The sequence below is a fragment of the Populus euphratica genome, unplaced genomic scaffold (assembly GCF_000495115.2).
Source record: "Populus euphratica unplaced genomic scaffold, PopEup_1.0 scaffold733.1, whole genome shotgun sequence".
NCBI lineage: Eukaryota > Viridiplantae > Streptophyta > Magnoliopsida > Malpighiales > Salicaceae > Populus > Populus euphratica.
Genome location: NW_011500596.1, coordinates 15,257 through 19,012, shown reverse-complemented (window position 1 = coordinate 19,012; position 3,756 = coordinate 15,257).

Sequence of the window (3,756 nt, the reverse complement as noted above, 5' to 3'; positions counted from 1 at the left end):
GCTTATTACTAGTCCTTAGTAATCAAAGCGTTAAAATAGAAAAATAATTTATAAATTCCACACAACAAGGTATTCATCATTTAACTTCCATTAATCCATCCAGATAAACAAACTCCCATTAAATTTATATATCTGCTCAATACCACTTAACAAGATATTAATAAACCTTTCTTTTGTGCTCAATGTATCAACACATAATTATGGGGCTTTTCTTGGAAGAAAACAAAATTTTTGTTCTAATGTTTAAGGTTAACTTCCTTGGGTTGAGAATATTATTTTTATCTTTTTTTTTTTTAAATATATATACATATAACTTAGAACACCATGCATCTTTAACCCATGTAACGAGCTTTCAGCTAATGACTCCCAAACTAGTTGGTCTTTGGGCATTAGGTGTTGAGACACCCCTACAAGCTTAGTAACCCGGGTTGCCGATACTGATACATAGATAATGCAATGTTTGATTTTTTTAAACTTTTATCCTCAACCCATGCAACAAGCATTGGGCCAATAGCTTTCAAGTCAATTAACTTTAGGGTATTAAGTGTTAAAACACTCATTGAGGCTGCAAAACACTCAAAATTTTTCAAGAGTCACTTTAACAAAAGAACTCCTTTACTTTGCCATACTATTAATAACAATTTTTCATATGCTTTAAATAGAAAACACAGTTAGTTAAATTTTTTTTTGTCAACTACTACCCTCTCCCCCCAACCAAAACGAGACATTATCCTCAATGTCTTAAAGTAGAAAGATAGAGTATAGAAGACATCACCTGAAATAACGAACACTGACAAACCTGAAACACTCTTAAACAAATATAAGAAACAACAAAACACGATAATAAAAGCAAAAGACACAAAGATTCACAAATAAAGACTCAAATCTAATATAAGCTTTTTACAACTTTTCTTAGATGACCAATTTATGCGACTTATAGAGGGATCAATTACAGGAATGAAATATTATAGTTGGTCAATCAATTGTTCAACAGTAGCAATAGAGATTATGATTTGTCGTGTAGAAGATGTTAGAAATTTCTGTTCCACAACATGATCAATAAAAGACAATAACTTATCATAATAACCATTAACATTTAATAGACTATGGGTTTATGGTGAATGTGCAGTTGGGCCCAAGAGGAAATATGAAAGATCTCTTCCAATGTGCTTAGACCACCTGGTAAATCAATGAAGGCATCAGCATGGTTAAACATTATATTCATTCGAGCAGACATTGTGGAAACCTGTAGTTTCTCTCTAATTATTTTTCCAATGATGTCCCCTTGTGCTAAAGCTTTGGGAATGACCCCCAAAACTTGACTACTCCTAAAAATACAGTTATTGACACACCTCCCATTAACCCAAGGCTACCTCCCCCATACACTAAATGAATCTTTTCTCAGCTAGCACCTGACCAAGATGATTTGTTGATTCTAAAAACTCCTTTTCTTTTCCAGGACTACATCTACCAAAAACATAAACATTTCTTATATGATGACCTAAGGAACTTGTCATTTCTACACACTTCTATATTTGTTGAATTTGTAGGTTGAGTAGAAATGAAAGGAAGAAGGAGAGAATTTTATAGATGAAAAATTAAAATGGCAATCATACCACCTATATGTAGGATAGTTAGAGTCTCACACACTCTCTCTCTCTCTCTCTCTCTATTTATTTATTTAAAAAAACATGTGTATATATAGGTGGTTGTGATTGTGGCTCACATCTTCCCTTGGTTTTACATTTAAGAACGGCTTAAATGCTCTTTATGGGTCGGGGATAGACTTTCCATCCAGTTTTCTTAAAAACTAGCAAACAAGGTCTTTTTTTGTCAGATTCCCAAGACTATATCAAGCATCTTCTTTATGAAAATGGGTTCATATGTCATGAATTGCGCAATGCTTATCTCGACTATGATGAGACTTAAGAGTCAATAAAAGATTATCTAAAGACTCTTTATGTTTTGAAATAAATCCCACCTTTTGATAATTTTCACAGGTTTTACATAATGCATGTAATTCCTTGAATATGATGGGCTAGTAAAATTTACTTTGTAAGATTTCTATAGTCCTCTTTTTTAACAAGAAATGATCCCCATGTGCCTTAAAGTGATAAAATTTAATGACATTACTTACCTCATTATTAGGAATGCATCTTAGAAATATTTGATCAGGACAACAATTAAATAAGTAACGGTCATCCCAATAAAATTTTTGCACGTCGCTCAAAAATTTTCTTTTGTCTCGGTTATCCAAATGAGCTGGCAAAAATCCTAAAGTAAAAAAATTAATATTTTTAGTAAACTAAGACATTGAATTAAGAGAAAGTAAAGATTTATCAGAAAAGTAATCATCGATTGATGTGATGTCGGGTTTCGAATCTGTTGTCACTTTTGATAAAAGATCCGCATCAACATTTTCGGTACCTTTTTCATCCTCGATTTCTTCGTGATTGGTCATGACATGAGGAAAAGAAAGTGCTGATGAGGAATTAGTCTTTTCTTTACAATGTTCAAATTCAACCCATTCCTTACCCTTAGAGATTGACTCATCATCTTTCTCACAAGGTTCAAGAATTGGTTTTGAATAACCTTACCACTATGAAGATTGATGACTGATTTGACTTGATCTATATGTAATAACCTTACCACTGTGTAGAGTAGTGACTGATTTGACTTGATCCATGTGTTGGCTTCTGGAACTACTTGCATTTGCATTGTATTGCCCCTTAGGATTTTGTTGTGGTTGAGATGGAAACTTACCTTTCTCTTGGAAACTGAGAGCAGATGTGAATTTTGCAAGAGTATCTTTAAAATCTGTTATGTTTTGAGCAAGTTGAGTGTTGATTGTCTCTTGCTTTTCAATGAATACATACAAAGTTTCTTTAAAATTTCTTATAGGAGATGGAGCATAAGGAAGTGCATATCCATGAGAATTTTAAAAATTATAGTGTGCTTGAAACTATGGTTGTGAAGTTTATGCATTGTTACCCTTCCAACTAAAATTTAGGTGATTTCTCCAACTAGGATTGTATGTTTGAGAGTATGGGTTATGATTGGGCCTTTGGAAACTGTTTAAAGCATGAGCTTATTCATGGAGAAATTCCTTAAAAGAAGGCAAGGTTGGACAATCATTGGTTGAATGTTTATTTATTTCACAGATTTGACACACAATGCCTTGAACAAATTTTAATTGACCACACATTTTTAATTCTAGTGCCTTGACTTTTCTAACTAAAGATGTAAACTTGTCTTAGAGGTCATGATCTTCCTTAAGGTTGGATTTTACTTGGAGTCTCATACATGTTTATAGTGTCTCAATTTTGAGCATTTCCAACTAGCAAGTCTAAGTACTTCATTGTTTCATTAAGGTCTTTATCTTTGAAGGTTCCATTGCACATCAATTCAACCATTTACCTATCTTTAAGTGCTAACCATTCATAAAAATATGAAACCAATCTCCATGTTTCAAAACCATGATGAAGGCAAGTATTAAGCAAGTCTCGATACCTATCCCAACATTGGTAAAATGTTTCTCCTGGTTTTTAAGTGAAAGTGATAATTTGTCTTTTAAAAGAGTTTGTTTTATGAGATGGGAAAAACTTCGTTAAAAATTATTGTTGCATTTCATCCCAAGCACGAATGGATCCTGGTCTCAAATTTTGTAGCCATGTTTTAGCTTTATCTTTTAATGAAAAAAGAAAAAGCTTTAATATGATGGTGTTCATGCTACAATTTAAATTATTATATATGTTG